Source organism: Miscanthus floridulus, chromosome 8 (assembly GCF_019320115.1).
Source record: "Miscanthus floridulus cultivar M001 chromosome 8, ASM1932011v1, whole genome shotgun sequence".
Taxonomy (NCBI): domain Eukaryota; kingdom Viridiplantae; phylum Streptophyta; class Magnoliopsida; order Poales; family Poaceae; genus Miscanthus; species Miscanthus floridulus.
This window is the reverse complement of record NC_089587.1, coordinates 160,562,618-160,583,832: the sequence shown is the minus strand read 5'-3', so window position 1 is coordinate 160,583,832 and position 21,215 is coordinate 160,562,618. Positions and strand designations below refer to the sequence as shown.

At 41.9% G+C, this 21,215-nt stretch overlaps 1 non-coding gene across 1 annotated transcript; it reads left to right on the top strand.

Moving 5' to 3' along the window:
- Positions 1-8,099: 8,099 nt before the first annotated feature.
- LOC136478681 (small nucleolar RNA R71) lies at positions 8,100-8,208 on the top strand. The gene has a single exon (XR_010764399.1). It is a non-coding gene; the product is annotated as a small nucleolar RNA R71 (small nucleolar RNA).
- Positions 8,209-21,215: the final 13,007 nt, after the last annotated feature.

Below are 21,215 nucleotides of genomic sequence, written 5' to 3'. Positions count from 1 at the left end.
ATAGGCCCGGGGTGCTGTGGCGTAGAAGGAAAGGGAGCGGGGCACTCGGGTGAGATCTTGGCGCTTTCCAAGTAGGCATGGGAGCGGTGGCTTGCCAAACTTGGCAGCGCCATTGGCGGGCGTCGGAAGGAAAGAGGCGCGGGGAAGAAGGAAAGGGAAGGGGACGGCAGCGCTGATGAGTGGGACCAGGGTCGCAGCGAGAGGGAGAAGGAGCAGCGCATGCGGTGCGGGCATAGGCCGAGCGGGCCGCTGGCAGGCCGATGCGCTGAGCTGGCTACGCGGGCGCGCGAAGCATGCCGCGGGGAAGCTGGGCCGCGCGCTAGCGTGCGGTGGAAAGGCGCCGAGTAGGCCATGCATGGGAGAAGGAGGAGGCACGTGGGACTGGGCTGATTCCTGGTGCTGGGTTGACACCGGGAGAAGAAATAAACAAGCGGGCCAGGGAAAAACGTGGGCCTCTGGGCCAAAATGAGAGAGGAGTTTTTCCTTCTTCTTTTTTTCCAATTCAAAATCTTTTTTCCTTTTTAGTTTTCAAAGCCAAACCAATTCTATGTAAATCATATCAAATCCGAATATGTTTTCAATATACTTTTCATCTCAAATATAAATGAGCAATTTTGGTAAATTTCCAAAAATAAGTTTTGCCATTTTTTTTAAATCTTCTTATTTTCAATTTTTCTTTTCTTTTATTTCAGAGCCACTTTTAATTTCATTTCAAAGCATTTTAACCATTTTGACTTTTCAATTAAAACCACTCAACCAATAAAATCAAATGCAATGGCATGTATGCATCAAACATGTTGCTACCTTATAATGTATTTTAACTTAATGAAAAATTTTATTTACTATATTTCATGTGCACAAAAATTCATAAATAAATCATTTGAACTCTATTTCAAAAGAGGCACATTTTAGGGTGTTACAATTCTACCCCCCTTAAGATGAATCTCATCCCGAGATTCGAAAGACGTCGACTAAGAGATGGGAATACTCTGTCCTTGGATTCTTCTTTACTTTCTCGTGCAGTTCCATCGTGTTGATAAAGATCCACTTTACTTTGCATACCTGTTGCCTTTACTCTGAGTAATTTTCCTAACTAATTCCAAAATTTTGACAAGTACCTTGAACAACTCTCAGGTAACCATGATCACTAAGTCATAATTCTCTTTTCTCATATGTTCACCCTTCAACAAAGCTTCCTTATGTTCTTGGTCCGAAAGATGATCTACAACCAATCTTCAAAACATTAATGATCTTGATGAAGTTGCTCAGACTGGGAATACAACTCTTAATCCTTAGTGTCACTCGAACCTTCTTAGCACAATTCTCCATTGCTAAGGGCATTGGTCATGACTTCGCTTCTTGGAGTGATAGCACTTTTCCAAGTCACAATCAGTCTCATTCCAACGAGGTCATCACAAGCTCAAAGACTAACTTGGTGAAGGTATCCTATATATTCTTATGATCCTCCTAGATATTACTTTTACCTTCAAGAAGATGGTACTTCCATGCATCGTAATAGATAACTCTAGATAACAGGTTAGTTCAACTCATGCTTATAAGGACACATCCTACACCTTCACAAGATGCATTATCGTAGATACAAAGCTCTTGTCCTGATCTATCAAGCTAATACTTAGGTTTTACTTTGACCTCTTGGACTTCTTCAAACACTTGGCTAAAGTCTCTTGATCCAAACTAACTTAAAAGCTTCTCTGGTAACTTTATCAACATCTTGCTGGTCTTGGATAGACCTTTCTTGGACTTCTAACCAAAACTCATTGAAACTCTGAGTTCTCTCTTACATCCTTGAGTACCACCACGCTTCCGCTGCGCACTCTGATTTCCGCTATGCAAACTCGAACATATGATACTTCATCTTACCAATTCTTCAACTTGGCTACCCCCCTTAAGATGAGACAAACTAGGGGACACCAAAGTATAGCTTGCATCGTCTTGTGATTGAAGTCTACTGTTGTCCAAAAATTCCTCATGACTTTTGATCATCCAAAATCAGAGTTATGAACCGATAAAGTTAGGCAGCTCCAAAGACAGGATAGGAAAAACAGAAGAACGATAACCCAACTATTTATTTCATTAATCCTTATACCTTAGGCCTATAAACTAAATGAAATTGTGGGAACACCCAACAAGATTATTACAATCATTACAAAGATGCAAAACAAGCATAAACATAATGACAATTCGACAAAGCACTTAAAAATGCATAACTCATTCATCGACTCAACTTGCGATACTATCGTTTTTATTACATAAGGGGCACAAATTCCTAATTATTAAAAATGGCATGATTACAAGGACATCTCTCGCATGAAAGTGACGCATCATCCACTACATCAATTTCATCATGGGCTTCCTTTGTATTGTGTGTCACCATCACTTGCTGGTGGCAGTCCTGTATTGACACTCTGGCTACCTCCATGGCATAATTGGTGATTCTTCTATGGGCAAGATTTAACATAGTGTCCTTCCTGCTAGCAATGATAACACTTTCTCTTAGCTAGATCTTTTATGATATCATACTCCACAGAATTGTTGCTTAGAGTATTGTTAGCTTGCTGACTCTGTAAGTTCATCTTTGTTTGACTAGACCGCTTTTTAGTTCGCTTGATCTTTTGGGGTTGAAACTCCATGTAGGTGATTGTCCACCCATCTATGCATACCTCATGTGAAAAGACTGGAGTAACCTTAGCTTGAGAAACTTCTAATTCTTTAGAGTCTAAGTTTATCTGACTAGGGATTGGAGTTGGATGTGACGATGTAATAGAACTCAAATGTTGATTTCTTCCCAATTCTAACTCTGGTGAGATCTCCTTTCTCCTCTTATCCACATTGTCCTCAGGTACAGGCTGAATACCTTCATACTCAATTCTTTCTCTTGACGATGCGGTTAGAAGTACTGAACGCTGGGCATACTTGATCACTCCTTCACAAGTAGATAGCCATCCTATTCCAAGAATGACATCAATGTCCACTAACTCTAATACAATAAGGTTTGCTTCAAATTTTACTCCTTTGATGTTAAGACTAACTCTTGGGCATTTGTGGTTTTCCTTCACTTCTCCTTCTGGGGTCTTAACTATCACTGGTCTCCTCATTGGAAGCATAGCTATCTTATGTTCCTTTACGTATGCGCTGGAGATAAACGAATGTGAAGCTCTGGGGTCAAACAACACTATGGTGGAAGCTGAGTTTACTGGAATGAAACCATACACAACCTCCTTTCCTCCATAAGCGGTAGTCATATCCACATTATTCAATCTTCCTTGGATGTAGTTTCTTTTCGCTTTACTTCCTTGCTCATGTTTCTTCTGGACCTTCTGTTCTTGCTTCTGCTGTGGTTGGTCCTGGCATCCATGCGCTATTCTTCCAATATCTTCATTAGACTTCATATTCTTCCAAGCTTCTACTACTTGTCTCTTCACTAGTACATTATGTATGTTGGTTTGACCTTGTGGCAAGCACTGTTGAAAACTCCTAGGTTGAGCCATACCTTCTGGTGCCTGTTGTTGCATAGCTACAAACTTCTCCTTGTTGAATGCAGTCAAGGACAACATAGCTTGGTCCTCCTGATCTCTGATGCTGGTGGTTATCCCGTTACGTTCCATCTATATAGACAAAGATAGAGGATTAAGAATAGAGACAAAGTTTTCATAACAGACAGAGGCGGAAGTGAGCATAACTTTTAGCAAATAACAAGGTTGGAGAGAAAACAAGAACCAAGCAAGATAAAAGCATGCTAAAATGTCCAGTTCTATCTAGGCTTGTGTCCTATAGTCAGCATTGCTCTGATACCACTTTGTAGCACCTGGTTTTAAAGACAAAACTAGATACACACTATATGTGAGCCCAGGAAGTCAAATCTCACATATAGCCACAAATAAGGGTAATATCAAAAGACAATACTTATTACATATCGTATTAGTAAAAGAAAAGTACCCTCAGAGTAAAGACAGCGAGAAGTTGACTTCGATCTTCTGGCGAAGACTCCAAATCCACAGGGACGACTGATTGATTGACCACAAGCCTAACTCCTTCAAACCAGCAATCTGGTACCCATCCGAGATTTTTATCCAATGTATAGAAAAGTAAAACAAGTGTAAGTACATGTCGTACTTAACAATTATATCATGGGGTTCATGAGGCTCAAAAAGGGCTGACACTGGTTTACTGCGATTAGCTTTAATAAATCATCTTTTTTAAGCAATTGAGTAGCAAAGGATTTATCATTCCCATAAACATATGATCAGGTAAACATGAATAATGTATAGCATAAACAATCAATTATTAGCATCATCATTATCCATTAGTGATCATCTCTATTCCATAAGGGTCCAAGGCCGCTCGTGTCCTGCAGAGTTTGTACACGTTCACTGTGAGTTGTGATTTACCCTTTTGCTCGAGGTAGCTATTCTCTTAACCCACTTCCAAGGAAGATCGGCAGGGTTCACTATAAAGCCTTTCAAAGAATTCGTCTAACAAGTTAGGGCCGCCAGGCGTATGTGGCCCATCTCTAGGAGTGGCAAGCGTGGGCATCGCAACACGGTACACACTTCCCAGCAGCAAAGGAAACATACCCCGCGCCTCAAAGGTAACAACTAACAAGCTAGAAAATATCCTCATACTAAGCTAAAGCCAGAGCCATATGGCCCTCACAGCTATACTATAAGTTCTGGATGATCGCTTACAGCTAAGTCCTTAGGGAGAGGAATCTAAAGCATATAAATACTTCAGCCCCCTATTTCCATGTTACTAAAAAGTCATGTTTTAATATTTATTGCATATACCATTAGTCAAGTTACAAGATCATGGTTTTGATTAAGCACTAGCAAAAACTATCCCAATGCATTGTCCCAAAGGTTTTCAAGGAACAAGATATCAAATATCTAGGATATCCTATTTGGCAACAAGGTAGACACATGCAATATGAATTAAGTGTTTAAATGTGAATAGATAACAAGGATAGTCCCATGCTATACTTGCCTTACACACCGATCCTTCGGTAAGCTTTATTCTTTGATGTCCTTCTTCTTCTTCTTAGATCACCACGTGTATCTCACCGACTAGACAATCGTAGAACACCACACAAACATCCATACACATACATCCATAGCATACAGTTGTATCTATATCAGAATAATACACCAATCATAGAAAAATAAGTAAAAGAGGTTGATATACGATTCTACGCATCACTACGAACACAGAGTCGCGAGAGGCACGCTAATCGAAGCTATAGTTGAAAAGTTACAACTACTGAAAGATTTGCCTTATACATGGAAAAATAAACTATAGGCTTCATTTATATTAACTATATGAATTCATGTACAAAAGATATTTTATAAACAATATGGATTGAATCAAGTCAATCTTAGATTTAAATTATAAAACAAAAGTAAAACAAATCATTTTTTATGTATAAAACCTAGTTGCATAATCTTTAATCAAGATATGATTTAAACTATGATTTTTATGAAATAGTAATATAGTAAACATCATTACTAATATGTAGATCTCGTCGTTACGAAACAAACGCAACTTGAACGGACTATTTTGGAGTTTAAATAAATAAGTTACGATTTAAACAAGTTTTACTTTAATTAAATATTAGATTAAACCTACTCATGAATTTCAAGTGTTGAAAACATGCCTAACAGTAGTATAAACACGTAGAATACGTAAATACGGTCCTAATGCAATTTGAACAGATCAAATCGGACTTAAAACGCAAAAGTTACGCATGAAATAAGATTCAGTGGCATTTCTGTGAATATTTGAACTCAAATTTGAATTAAAACAATTAAAAATCTAAGTTTAAATGTATTTTGGACTGGGTATACTATTTCTGGAATTTATAGGGTCCTAAACGAATAAAATTAGGGTGGATTTGTAATTATTTTGAACCAAACTGGACTGCGGGTTGATTCTAATAAAACAGGAGGGCTTTACTGCAAAATGTGTGGCTTTGACTGCTGGGTTGACCACGTGTTGCTGACTGGGTGACACGCGGCGGCTGCTGGTTGGCGTGGTGTGCCACACGTGTGGTGGACGCGGTGCGCTGGCGCTGTGGACCACGTCCACGAGTCCGTGGTGGACCGAACCGTTATATTCTAACCGTGGCCGTCCATCCAAGATCCTATGGCGTAGGTGAGTGTGGGGGAGCGGGTCACCGGAGAAGAACACATGATGGCGGCGCCATGGGTGCCGGTGTGTCGACCCTGCTGGTGACGTCGGTACTGGGATCTCTGGCCACCCCAGACCAATCCGAGGGCACAAGAACGTCGAGCGCATCTACGCGAGTCCTTTACGACCAAAAGTGCACTGGAAAAACGCGTCGGGATGATGGCCCATGGCGGTGCCATGGCCGGCGGCTTGGTTGTTCGGTGCTACAGCATTCCAGGGCGCTAATCGATGAATGGAGGGCATTGGGAGGACGAGTATCTCACCGTGATTCTATTGGAATGGAGCACGGCGTCCGGGGAGCCTCCGAAGCATGGGCCAACAGCGGCGGCGATGGCTAGAGAGAGAGGGAGCGCACGGATGAGGGAGAATCCGAGAAAGCTGTGATCAAAACCCCAATTAGACTGTACCTACGGCTGCGAGAGGTCACCATGGATCTCGGGGGGTCATCGGCATCGAGTACCGAGGCACGGGTGAGGGAGATTAGTGGCGGCGGCTGCTGGAAAATGAGAACAGAGGATGGGAGAGGGAGAAGGGATGGCGCAGTGCTTTATAGGCCCGGGGTGCTGCGGCGTAGAAGGAAAGGGAGCAGGGCACTCGGGCGAGATCTTGGCGCTTTCCAAGTAGGCACGGGAGCGGCGGCTTACCGAACTTGGCAGCGCCATTGGCGGGCGTCGAAAGGAAAGAGGCGCGGGGAAGAAGGAAAGGGAAGGGGACGGCAACGCTAATGAGTGGGACCAGGGTCGTAGTGAGAGGGAGAAGGAGCAGCACGTGTGGTGCGGGCGTAGGCCGAGCGGGCCGCTGGCAGGCCGATGCGCTGAGCTAGCTGCACGGGCACGCGAAGCAGGCCACGGGGAAGCTGGGCCGCGCGCTGGCATGCGGAGGAAAGGTGCCGAGTAGGCCATGCGCGGGAGAAGGAGGAGGCACGTGGGACTGGGCCGATTCCTGGTGCTGGGCTGACGCCGGGAGAAGAAATAAACAAGCGGGCCAGGGAAAAACATGGGCCTCCAGGCCAAAATGAGAGAGGAGTTTTTCCTTCTTTTTTTCCAATTCAAAATCTTTTTTCCTTTTTAGTTTTCAAAGCCAAACCAATTCTATGTAAATCATATCAAATCCGAATATGTTTTCAATATACTTTTCATCTCAAATATAAATGAGCAATTTTGGTAAATTTCCAAAAATAAGTTTTGCCATTTTTTTTAAATCTTCTTATTTTCAATTTTTCTTTTCTTTTATTTCAAAGCCACTTTTAATTTCATTTCAAAGCATTTTAACCATTTTGACTTTTCAATTAAAACTACTCAACCAATAAAATCAAATGCAATGGCATGTATGCATCAAACATGTTGCTACCTTATAATGTATTTTAACTTAATGAAAAATTTTATTTCCTATATTTCATGTGCACAAAAATTCATAAATAAATCATTTGAACTCTATTTCAAAAGAGGCAAATTTTAGGGTGTTATAGTTGCTGATTCCATCCTTGATTCTATTGAGGATGATAGTAGTAGTTGTTGACAAAATTCACATCCTCGTGGATTTCAGGGCAGTTGTTCCCTGAATGCCTAGTATTTCCACACTCTTCACACGTCATGCGGGAATCATGAATGTGCATGACTTCTTGCTTATCTGTGGCTTAGTCTTCGAGCTTCTTCATGAGTAGGTCCATCTTGGCAGACGATATGCCTACCTCCTTGAGTTGATGCATTCCTCCACCTCTCTTGCAGGTCTGAAGATGTTCTTCATTCCAACCTTGGTTGGAGGCCATCTTCTCTATGAGAGCTGTTGCACCTGAGACCATGAGTGATAGGAAAGCACCTCTAGCAGCAGCATCCATGTTCTCATGGGTACTATTGGTCAACCCATGGTAGAAAGTTTACATGAGTAGCCAATTCTCCATTCCATGATGAGGACATTCTGATATGTAATCTTGAAAGTGTTCCCATGCCTTAGGGACAGATTTATCATGTTGCTATTGAAAACTTGAAATTCTCCCATGTAGAGCATTGGTCTTGCCTATAGGAAAGAATTTTGCTAGAAGGCAGTGGAGCAGTTGTCCCATGTAGTATTTCTATCTTTGTTGGCGTAGAACCATTGCTTCGCCTTCCCCCAAAAGTGAAAATGGGAAGAGGCAGAGTAGTATGGCATCTCTGGTAACTCCCTTGATGGTGAAAGTGCTGTAGATCTCTAGGAAGTGTTGGAGTTGAGCACTCGCATCTTCATGTGCCTTTCCTCAAAACTGGTTGGCTTGCACCATGTTGATGAGAGTTGGCTTGAGTTCAAAACCATTGTCTCCGACATTGATTGCGGGTCTAGTACGGATGTTGGCTGTAGTTGGAGCAGAGAACTCATGGAGGGTTAGCGCTGGAGTTGTTTTCGCTGTGGATAAGCGCGATTAAGTCTGACATCTAGGTCCACCTTAATGGTTTTCTAGATAAACCCTGCAGAAAATACAGATTCACCAAAACTCATGGAATTTGTTAGTTTAAACCCCTACACCTTTGTTGGTGATTGAATTAAGTATATATGCAGGTTATATTGACGGTTCATGATTGATGTTAATGACCGTCAACAAGCTCCTCCACACTTAACCTTTGCTCATCCCTTGGCAAAGCTAAACTCAGCAATAGATCAGGAGTTGCATCAATGTTTTCACGCCTCAAAAGTACACATGCGTTCAATTAGAAATTCTCCTCTGGATTAGAATAAACTAATTTTACTTTCAAACTTACCCATATTACCTTCAACCATGGGGCTTCTTAGCCTTCACTTGGGTCTTGGGTAATTGAAAGAATGATCAAGTCAAGCACTATGACTCTAGTTCTTTATTCAACCATTGTTCTATAAGTTTTCAAAATAAAACTTAGAGATTCCATTGTATGACACTCTCAAGTGTCTCAATATATGTGGTATTTGTGGATCCTTACTAAGATAATTGTGATGTCATGCCTTTCTCTTCCTACAACTAAGGCTTATGTGGAGTTCATAGGTAGGGAGAAAGCTAGATCATACTTGCAATATATATATTGTAAAGTCAAACCTCGGATCCAAAGAGAGTTGAGTCATACAATCAAATCAAGATGTGCATGTGTATGGATGTATGGTGGATATATATGGTGGCACACCTAAATGTACTATGCTCCTTGAAAACATCTCTCTCTTGAAACTTGGAAATATTTTTGTGAGAGAACAGGGACTATCTTACAAATCTTGCTTTTTTTGGGCGGGCATCTAAGTACCCATTGTTTTAAATATCTCAGACACTTATCTATTTTTTCTCAACTCTTTTTTTTCTTTTTTATGAATAACTTTTGCATAGCCCCATGTCTCTTTTCTGCAACAAAACTTTGAGAGAGGTATCAACAAGAACTTGGAGCATTTATTTGGTGAATGAAAAACCTAACAAGCATATTTTTGTGTTTATTCCTAGCGCAGGAGTAAAACATTTTTGAGTGGATCTAGATGGAAGGCATGTTTTTACGCCTACTCCTAGTGTAGGAGTAATGCATATGTGGGTGGTGTGTACGTGATCTTGATTTTAAGAGCATGACAAATCTCTCATAAGGGTCAACAAAGCTTGACAAAACTCAATGCAAAACAAGCAGCATATATGTGGAAGTTTTTCTAGCATAAAATGTATGGCTCTGGTGGGAAGTCAAGCTTTGTCATACAGGAACTCATCATGTAGCATTTTTGTGTTTTTCAAAAGAAATCTTTAGAACTTTAGTGTCACTTGGAACAAGATAAACAATAGCTCAGACCTTCTCATATCATATCCGTCAATTACTTAGACTTAGATCAAGCATATGCTACCCATGAGTTTCAAGTTCAGAGTAAATCCTTATATCAAAACAATCTTATCCAAAACTCAGGAAAACTCAAGGCTGAAAACTAGGTACTTGAAATGAATTACAACAAAGCAACTATTCATCAATTCCATTTTAATAGATTATCCTTAGAATCCTTTTTTATTTATTTAGCTCTTAAAAGAAATTAAAGCAAACTAGACACACTCTTTTTATTTTATTTTCATTTTTTATAAAGCAAACTAAATAAAACCAAGGAAGAGAAATACTTAGCTAGATACATGGGGGTGCCTCTCCCCCAAACTGGTTGATGGTAAATCTAGACAAGGACAAAGTACAAGGCTTAGTAGACCCAAGATAGGTCGGCCTACCTTTCTCATGGTTCTTTTATCGTTTGTCGATGCCGTGCTTTACTTTGGAGGTTTGCCTCCCCCACACCTGAATTTTGTTACCTTGCATAAACAACATGTGGAGACAAGCACCAACAAAAGACTAGAGAGATTCTTTCAATACTTTAGCAGGTAAACATTGTTTTTAAGGCGGTTTTCATAGAGTAAAGAAGAAGAGCTAAATTGAAAATGTTATTTAAATTCTACAAAGTTAAATATATCCAATTCTTCTTCTGGCAATTAGGTGTCATGGAAAACTTTTAAACGATGATCATTTACCTTAAAAAGCATACCTTCATCATTTTGAAGTGTGACTGCTCCATGAGACAAAGTGCTAATTACCTTGTAAGGTCCTTCCCATTTGCTTTGTAGTTTTCCATGTCCAAACAACTTCACTCTGGAGTTGAAAAGCAACACCTTGTCACCTGGGTTGAATTCCTTCTTTTTCAATCTTTTGTCGTGCCACCTCTTTGTCCTCTCTTTATAGAGTTTTGCATTATGATATGCCTTTTCTCGCCATTCCTCTAGCTTAGAGAGTTGTATTTTTCTCTTCTTTTTAGCTGCTTCAAAGTCCATGTTCCACCTTTTTATGGCCCAATGAGATTTGAATTCCAACTCGACAGGTAGGTGACATGTCTTTCCATAGACAAGTTGGTATAGTAACATTCCAAGAGGTGTTTTGTATGCTTTCTGTAAGCCCATAGTGCTCCGTGTAACTTATCTTTCCATGCTGTTCCCATCTCATTGATAGTCTTCTATAGAATGTTCTTGATTTGCTTGTTCAATGTTTCTGCTTGTCTGCTAGTTTAAGGATGGTATGGTGTTGTGATGTTATGACAGACTCCATGATCGAATAAGAAGCATCAGAACTTCCTATCAATGAAGTGAGGACCTCCATCGCTAATTACCGTGTGTGGAACTTCGAAGCATGGAAAGATAGTCTCAGGAAACATCCTCTTGGCATTATTGGAATCTACAGCTCGACATGGTAAAACTTCAACCCAATTTGAGACATAGTCAACTACCATCAGGATGTATTCGCACTACCGGGATTTTGGAAATGGCCCCATATAGTCGATTCCCCAAACATCAAAGATTTCTAACTGGAGGTTGGTGGTGAGTAGCTTGGCGTCTCTCGCATTGATATTTCTATGTTTCTAACAAGGGATTCATCTCTATATCAAGTCTTTGGTGTCATCATACATGGTTGGCCAGAAGTACCCACTTTGCCAGATTTTAGCATTAGTGTGGAATGCCCCATAATGTCCTCCGTGTGGTGCCGAGTGGCATCTCTCGATGATCTTGGTTGCTTCCTCAGCCGGAACACACCTCTTGAGCAGTCCATCAGAGCAAACTCGAAAGCGATACGGTTCATCCCATAGGTGGAGGTGATTTTCATGGATGAGCTTTCTCTTATTCTCTCCTGGAGGTACATAACCTGTAACCATAAAATTAACAATATTTGCATACCAGGAGTCAGATCCTGCAACCTTTAGGAGCATGTCGTCCCATAGAAAATCATTGATGGGCAACTCCTGTGGATTCTCGAATTGCATTCTTGACAAGTGATCGGCTATAGAATTTTCTATTCCTTTCTTATCTTTAATTTCTAAATCAAATTCTTGAAGCAAAAGGATCCATCTTATAAGCCGAGGCTTAGCGCATTTCTTAGTAAGGAGATATTTAAGAGCAGCATGATCAATGTAAAGAATAACCTTTGCTCCTAATAAGTAAGTTCTAAACTTGTCAATAGCAAAAACAACTACCAGAAGCTCTTTTTCAGTTGGTGCATAATTAAGTTGAGGTCCTGATAGAGTTTTACTAGCATAAAAAATTGCATGATGCTTTCTATCTTTTGTTTGACCCAAAACTGCCCCCACAACATAATCACTAGCATCACACATGATTTCAAAAGGCAGTGACCAATTAGGGGGTTGAATGATTGGTGCAGAGATGAGTGCTTTCTTAAGGATTTGAAAAGCATTTAAACACTCATCATCAAACTCAAAGGGAGCATCCTTGGCTAACAAACTTGTAAGGGGTCTAGCAACATGAGAAAAAATCTTTTATAAAACGGCGATAGAACCCTGCATGACCAAGGAAACTTCATACCCCTTTGACATTTGTGGGAGGAGGTAGCTGTTCTATTACTTCTATCTTAGCTCGATCTACCTCAATCCCACATTCGGACACCAAGTGTCCAAGCACAATGCCTTCTCTAACCATGAAATGACATTTCCCCAATTAAGGACTAAGTGCTTCTCCTCACATCTTTGCAAAACTTTGTCTAGACTTTCTAAGCAATCATTGAAAGTTTTCCATAAATAGAAAAATTATCCATAAAAACTTCCATGATTTCTTCTATCATATCAGAAAATATAGACATCATGCACCTTTGGAACGAAGCTAGAGCGTTGCATAATTCGAAGGACATCCCGCGATAAGCATATGTTCCATAGGGATAAGTAAAAGTAGTTTTGCTTTGGCCATCAGGATGGATTGGGATTTGATGATAGCTAGAATACCCATCAAGGAAATAGAAGAAAGAGTGCTTTGCAAGCCGTTCCAACATCTCATCGATGAAGGGTAACATGAAGTGATCTTTCCTTGTTGCCTTGTTAAGTTTTCAGTAATCAATGCACATCCACCATCCTGTGACTGTTCGTTGTGGGATTAATTCATATTTGTCATTTTTACCACAGTCATGCCCCCTTTCTTCGGTACAAATTGTATCGGGCTTACCCACTCACTATATGGCACGAGATAGATTATCCTTGCATGCAAAAGTTTTAAAACCTCTTTCTTAACTTCTCTCATCGCATTGTTAAGCCTACGTTGGGGCTCCCTAAAAGGTGGATATGCTGGATCTATGGGAATGCGATAGGTGCAAAGGGCATGACTAATCCCCTTGAGGTCTTCGAGCGAGTAACCGAGATCAGAGCGATGCTTTTCTAAAATGGTAAGGAGCCAGAGAGTCTCGTCCTTAGAGAGTTTATCACTAATAATCACAGGAGACTCCCTATAATTATTTAGAAAAGCGTATTTCAAACCTGAAGAAAGGGGTTTGAGCACAATGGGGGGTTTTGGCATATCTTGAGTTTCATCCAAAGGGAAAGGATCTCATGGTTCTTCTTCTTGGATGAAATCCTAGGCTTCTTCTTCGAGATGTTTGTCGGAAGCTTCCAGGAGAGATGCTACCATAATCTTCTCCATTAGATCTTGCTCGGGACTCAACTCTGTCTTAACATGTAATGATCAAGTGATGGGAATAGAAAGGTTTATGCTTTTCCCAAGTCTTACATTTATACTCATCTTTCTTCCTTCATGTAAGAGTCTCTCTATTGGATGCCCTATCAAAAGATCGAACTCCCAAATATCGAAAACATAAAAACTAAGATACACCTTGGTTTTGTCTACTTTGATAGGGATGAGGTGAAAAATTCCTTCACTAGGAAGGATTTGCCCTAAGAGACTTTTTAAGAGTTTGGTTGTTGGAGTTAAGTGCATATTTTTAGGAAGGGTATGTGCAAAAGATTTAGACATAAGATTTACTCCAACAACTAGATTATAAAAAGCATTGAAGGAGGTTTTATGAATCTAACAATGAATGGAGGTAGAGGGAGAATCTAAACAAATAACTTTAGGAGAAAGCTTGGATTCTCCCAACCACTCATTGCTTACTATTGTTGTCAACTCCTTCATAGCCTTTTTAAGGAATTTCTCTTTGGTTGGGTCAGGAAGATGTTAGCTAGGTGCTAAGGGTGCTAAAGATTTCCTTATTGCATAATAATTCAAGGTGTTTCAAAAATTGGAGAAAAGATCTTCCTTGAATTCGAACATATTTTCCAAAGGCGGAATTTCTTCCTCCTTCGGTGGTTCAAGAACTTGGAGGATAGTTGAGGCTTCAAGTGGAGTAGTTAAAGGTTCAGGCTCAACTATCAAAGGTTCTTCCTCAGGAATTTTCTCTACTTCGAACGCTGGTGTAGGGGGTGTTTTCTAAGATTTTTCTAAGGATTTTTCTCCCTTCACTAGCAGAGCAATGTAAGAAGGCATCTCCAGAAGTTGAGTCAAGAAACTATGCAGTCTCCCCACTAAGACCCATATAAAAGTGTTGTAAAAGCATATGGTCTTGAATGGCAAGATCAGGGCCAGACTTGACTAGGTCATTAAAATGTGCCCATGCCACACCAAGAGATTCTTTTTCTTTTTGTTTAAAAGATAGAACCTCTATTCGAAGACTAACCACTCCAGAGATGGGAAAGAAAGATAAGCAAAAGCTAAAGCATAGAGCTTCCCAATCTCCTTGTACACTCCCTATGGTTCGGGTATACCAGTGTTTAGCTCTTCCCATCAAAGAGAACAGAAATAACTTCCACTTTAAAGTTTCATGTGACATACTGTCAACAGAATATCGTCGGTAGTCCTCCGAGGGATATCCCACAAAGGTAGATTGATCGGTAGAGAGGCGTGTAATCAAGAACAAGAAGGCAATAGAGACACGCGAGTTAGATAGGTTCAAGCCGTTAGTATGATGTAATACCCTACTCCTGTGGTCTGTTGGTTTATATTAGATATCATATGATATTGCGTGAGTTTGGAGAGGGTCCTTGCCCACCTTATATAGTCCAAGGGGTAGGGTTACAGGTTGGTTAGATCTGAGAGATAACCAGAAAGTAATAACATATTAGATGAATCTTGGGATCATACGTATCCTAACAGATCTCATAGTATCTTCAGGATATCTTCCTAGTGTCTTGCGGGAGGCACCGAGCAGAGTGCTGCCCCACAAGGCTTCATCTTGTGGGCTGGGCCACCCCTGGGGGCACAGGCCATGTGGTCTACCATGGGTATCTGGGGTCGTACCCCCCATAGCTAGTCCCCGAGCGCCTTGTACCCATTGTGCAACATCGTCTTGAGCTTGTTCGAGCAGGTGTGAACAAAGCCGAGCAGTCAAACTCATGGTCCGATCACCGTGATGAGTTGCCAAGCAGTTGTGAGTAGTTGCCGAGCAGCGTGATCCATCGCCGAGCAGCGCGAACCGTTGCCTAGCAGCGTGATCCATCATCGAGCAGCGTGAACCATTGCCGAGCAGTATAACCCAAGTATGGCTTGCCATAAGGGTGTAAGGAGCTTAAGTTAAGAATCAAAAATTTCTTCGTAATGGACCAAGTGTGCTCACTTAGAGTCCGACCATGAGAAAATGAGATAGTCTTCTACAACTTCAAGAGGTGTGGAATCTTCTAGAATAAAGCAAAGACATTCACCGCAAGGTGAAGTGTGCCCACTTAGTCCCCAAACCTAATAGTAGATGACATAGTCATGTAGTGCCAGGGTCCAAAGTAGAAGAATAGTAAAAGACCAGCCGACCAGGTAGCCAGTCCCTAGGCATAGCCCCGAGATGAGAACAAGCACATTCACTACAAGGTGAAGTATGCCCACTTAGTCCCTGAGCTTGATAGTAGGTGACGTGGTCATGTGGTGCCAGGGTTAGAAATAGTTGTCAACAGGAGAAAGCTTGCCGTCGTCATCTGACATGCACGTATGAAGACCCTAGATGTGCTGCCCAAGATCAGCACCCTTATTCGAATAGCATGGAGCGGCTTGATAGCACATCAATGAGACGTAGCAAGATTCGACCACCAAGGGAGTCCTCAGCGTAGCTGGTGATGTCTGAGCATCGAGGAGTCCCTGTCATAGTAGGCGATGTCCGAGCACCGAGGAGTCCCTGGCTTAGTTGGTGATGTTCGAGCACCGAGGAGTCCAGACGTAGCTGGCGACGTCTAAGCACCGAGGAGTCTCCAGCGTAGCTGGCGATGTCCGAGCATCGAGGAGTCCCCGGTGTATCTTCAGACGTCCGACCATCGTGGAGTCCCTGGTGTAGCTGGCGATGAAGCACGATCGATGAACAATCTAGTCAACTAGTCGGCGACGAAGTGAGTATTGAGTAGAAGCGATCGATGAACAGTCTGATCAACTGTTTGGCGACGAAGTCCATGAACCTAGCGGTTCAACTAGTTGATCGTTGGAGAAGTCCGAGCACCAGGTGGTTCGATCACCTAGACGATGACCCTGCAATACAAATATGTAGAACGGGTAGTACATGATGTAAAAATATATGAACTCCGAAGAATAATCAGCAATGGTGATGAAATAGCGTATGTAGCTCGGCGATCAGTTGGTGTGAAGATGTATTTATATTTGAATAAACCACCTAAACAGTTAGTGTGTAGCTGAGTCTCTAGCCCTAGCTAGCCCGTTAACCATAACATCGAGCATAGAGCCCGTGCACGTGTAGGAGAAATAGGCGTTGCTAAGGAGCCACTGCCAACCACCCATAACATAGAGGGCAGATCCTCGTGCACATGTAGGGAGGAGCCAAAGACATGGCCATCTCTGGAGGCGTCCGAGCGTCAAGATAACTGTCCGGGGGTTTAGAAAATCATTTGGAGAGCAGACATGGAGAAAACAACTTGGAAAAATATTATGGTGACATATGGAGATTGGAGAATATTTAGAAAAATATTAAAGCATGACTTGGCTTTAGACAGAATGTCTGGTCAGCGAGAAGATGGATGTCTCCAACCTGGTCGATGAATTTGCCCCGTAGGGCATCTTGGTAGGCGGCGGTGGCATTGGTGAACCCAAAGGGTAGGGCCATAACCCTCGGAGGTTCCCAAGCAGCCTCTGATAGATCTGGATCGGAGTGTGGTCGGTGCTGAACCAAAGTGTCCAGAGTCGATTCGGTGATTGAGAGGCAATCGACAAGCTTCAGACCAACTTGATCGATGGATGTGATCATATCATCATTGTTGATTTGCCTCCTCTAGTAGCGAGGAAGAGGGCGGCGAGTCATCGATGAAGGCGACCTCGGAGGTGGTTCCAAGATCAAATCTACAGTCATAGGTGTTGGGGTGATTGGCGCAGCATTGATCTGCACCAGCTCGATGAGCTCTCTGACTCCATCAGCATTGATGACCCATGAGATGGATCTGACCATGAAGATCTGGCCGACCTATGGGAGGGACGAAGAGCCTATAGAAAAAGCTATCTTGTTCGATAAGGAAACATCATGCACACCCCTACCAGGCATGCCAACTGTCGATGGAATATCGTCGGCAGTCCTCTGAGGGGTATCCCACGAAGGTAGATTAATCGATAGAGAGGCGTGTAATCAAGAACAAGAAGGCAACAGAGACACACGAGTTAGACAGGTTTAGGTCGTTAGTATAACGTAATACCCTACTCCTGTGGTCTGTTGGTTTGTATTAGCTTTCGTATGATATTGTGTGAGTTTGGAGGGGGTCCCTGCCTGCCTTATATAGTCCGAGAGTAGGGTTACAGGTCGGTTAGATCTGAGAGATAACTGGAAAGTAATAACAGATTACAGGAATCTTGGGATCATATGTATCCTAACAGATCTCATAGTATCTTCAGGATATCTTCCTAGTGTCTTGTGGGAGGCGCCGAGCAGAGTTGTGCCCTACAAGGCTTCATCTTGTGGGCTGGGCCACCCCTAGGGGCGCAGCCCATGTGGTCTGCCATGGGTATCCAGGGTCGTACCCCACACATACCTACGATATGCAAGCATGCACAGGTTTGCTCAAACTCTCATAGGTGAGTATATGGGTTTTCATCACCTTCTCCTGAGAAGGATTGTTCCTAGACCATATTTATTAAAGATGGACGCAACTCATTGCTAGTTGTAAGGATAATTTTTGAAGATTTCGGTGGCTCTAGTTGTGTGCCCATGGGAGCAGCGAATTGATTGATAGACGTGATATTATCCATGCTTAAAGATAAATAAAATAAAAGATACAAGGACAAACCTAGTTCGATGAAATCACAACAACTGTTTGCCCGACAACGGCTTTAGAAAACTTATTGACACCTATGGAGGCACATAGAGATAAAATTTGTAAGCGCACGGGTATTGAAGTAGTTTTCACCTAGAGTATTATCGAGTATCGTATCCATAGGGGAACGTGTGTGTTGTCTAAACTCTAGTTTGTCCAGAGATAGCAATCAAGGTTTAAGGTATGAGTAGAGAGGATTCCTATGGTTATGACCCTATGCAAAGCAAGGCTTATGATTCTAGTGTTCACTTTGGGACATTGCTTAGATGGTAAAACACCGCTAATAGATAACTCTACCGACGTGACTATGGTCCTACTAATTTAAGAACCTACTCAATTCAGCATGGACTACAAAGGATAGATGAGCCTATCACCTCCCACTGCTACCACACAACCAAGAAGTAGGGAGCAAACACAAGTAGCAAATAGCCTAAGCACCACGCTTATGCTAACGATTACTACTCTAATCCTGAGATCTAGCATGGACTAGAGCACTCAAAAGAACTGTGAACCCATGAACAATAGAGCATGAAACTTACTTTAAATAGAAATCAATTACCAGAGGCATCTTAGATGTAGACATGGAGAAGCCTAGATCCACCAAAGTACAAGCCATAAAGGTAGCACCGACAGGCTGGTACCTCCTCCCAACTCCTCCCTCACTCTCTAACTCACTATTTTCTAAATACAAAACTAGATCCTATAGAGGACTAATCTTCTCTTGAGAGCTGGCTCTGATCCTAATGAGGAGGATATGAATTAGGGTCTTAGGATGGCTCTAGGGAGGGGGGTAGGGGCTGCTATATATAGGCCGAAGTGTCAATCCTGAGCCCTCGGATCAAACCGACTTGAATAAACAGCATAGATGCAATCTAGGAGGCGGTGGAGAACTGACATAGCAACGGGGGGCTGACAGGTGGCCCCCCCGTTGCTGAGTGGCCTACAGGTAGGGCTATGTCGCCTCGCCCTCCACTTTGGTGTGGTGTCCTCTCGAGTCTTCTGGAACCTTCTGGGGTTGTTTTCGCTGTGGATAAGCACGATTAAGTCTAACATCTAGGTCCACCTTGACGGTTTTCTGGATAAACCCTATAGGTTTTTGATTGATATTAACGACTGTCAATTGGGTCTAGGTATCTTGAGTTGGAGATACGAAGCTATCATAACTCTGAGCCTATAAGAGATTGAATTTCTCAAGATTCGACTAAGGTCTCTATCTCTTCTTGTTATGGGGTGCTTCTTCTTCTAGCGCATTCTGCTTAAGATCCATTTCCATAAGTGTAGCTACGTTGGTTTGCTTTTTTAGAGTAGGGCAACTGTAGGTGACAAAAACACTTTACAAGGCTTGGGGAAGAACCTTGAGATAGTAGTACTTCCTTTGCTTCTTAGTTTCTATGTACTCAAGCACATATCTCGTTAGCTGTATGAATTTGGTGGTGTACTTTTGAAATGACATGGTTCCAATTCGCAATTTCCTGAGCACTTCTGTGTTTGTTTCCATGGTTCCTTCCACGAGGTGGTACTTGCGAAATGCTTATGCAACTCTGTCAATCCAATGTTGATGGGCTTTGGGGTGGATGGCGCAAAAGCAATGCCATCATGAGTAAGCATTGATCTGATCTAAGGGGTGGTAAAGTTCAAACCTTCCTTGTCGGTGCATTTCACCAGTTTGAGCCCCTTCATTTGATTCCATGTAACTATTCATTTGCTTGGATTTGGTTATCAACATGGTCAAAGGAGGGTTTAGCTTGTAGAACTTCATGAGCTTCTTGCTAAAAGACGACTTAGGTGCTACTGCATCAACAATTTTATGCAAGATATGGGTCCACTGTGCCATAGTTGTTGTCGGTCTTGGTGCTTCTAGGATCTTAGGATGAGGTCTCTGGTCAAGCTCCTAGTGTATCCAAGAATCATGTCTGACCGATGGATGATGGGTATCCAAAATTTACACTAGGGTAGATGACCATTAGACTCTCCAAGCTATGACCACTGATAGGTTGTCTAGCTCATTCAAGTCTTCTTGTTCTCCATCATTGATATTCTTCTCAGGACTAGCATCCGATCATACAACGGTATGGTAGGCTTGGGTTTATCTAGCTAAGTTGGCCAGTCTAGAGTCTTACACGCATAAAATAGCTTCTATAGCCTACACTCAAACATCAAGAAGCACAACAACACAAGATCCAGGCAATCAAATATCATTACAACTCCTATATGGATAGTGTTGACATAAGGCGACTCCTAGGCCTTCAAAGTCTCACACAACTACTAGTCTAGCATGGGTGGTAATGGGTTAGGTTCCATACAGGTCAACTTTTCATAACAAGGAAGTTAGTTAGTAGTAGAATTCAAGGCGGAGTTTTAATGCTGTAGGTCGGCATTAACACTTGTTTCCCTCCCCACCTTGGTTCAAACCTATATTTCTACAACAGACAGGATGTTTGGCTTCTATACTAGTGTTTGGTCCTAAAGGTCTCATCCTAGGGTCAAGTATGGCTCTAATACCAACTAAAACAATCCTGATTTTCCACAAAGGGAAAATCCATAGATATGAATAATGTGATAATCCCAGAAAGACCAAGCTATCACATTATCATTATTTAGCTAATACCACAGTCATACATCATAGAATTACAAGATTATAAGGCATTACAACACTGGGCAACACACCTATTTACAACATTATAATAGCGAAACGCACATAAATCAGCATTAGAGGCTCCTTCATGGGCAATCATCAGAGTAGGCATAGAATGTCAGTGGGCATAGACTTCATCTCCTCAACCACACTTGAGCGTAGGAACAAGACCACCTAATCCTAATCCTTCAATCTCCATTGTCGTCATCATAGATGACATCCAAAACCTACAAAATATCTTTCAGTACGATTTGTACTGGCCACTGGCTCCCACCCTATGCTTTGTGTATGCTTTTTGGTAAGTGGAATGCAAGGATAGAGCAAAAGGCCT